Raw genomic sequence first — 475 nt, 5'->3', positions numbered from 1 at the left:
AAATTGCTACTGAATCAATCAAATTAAACACAACAATTAACTAAAAAGACGATTCAATCTATAAACCGATCTAAAAAAGAAACCCTAAATCAATTTATAACCAAATTACCCAACATATACTCTCTCCGTTCTTAAATAATAGGTTGGTTTCATGTATAAAATACACATGAAACCAGCCTATTATTTAAAAACGGAGAAAGTATTAGATAAATTACAACCTGTAGAAGAAAAAGAACTAAAGAAATGAAAAAAAAGGAAGCAGGAGAAGAAAAAGATGATGAATAATTGAAAGTGGTTACAAAACCGAAGAAGTTATTAAATAATTGCATGTGATGAACCGCTTAGTAATACAGCTAGTATTGAAATTTATAAAATACATTTTACTTCAGGTGATGAATTACCTCTTGCTGGTTCAAATACAAGTCCAAGTAATGAAACATTCAGTCGTGTTTTTTTGGGACAAAATTGGATTCGG

This window comes from Papaver somniferum, unplaced genomic scaffold (genome assembly GCF_003573695.1).
Source record: "Papaver somniferum cultivar HN1 unplaced genomic scaffold, ASM357369v1 unplaced-scaffold_117, whole genome shotgun sequence".
NCBI classification, from domain to species: domain Eukaryota; kingdom Viridiplantae; phylum Streptophyta; class Magnoliopsida; order Ranunculales; family Papaveraceae; genus Papaver; species Papaver somniferum.
Note: the sequence above shows the minus strand (reverse complement) of the source record.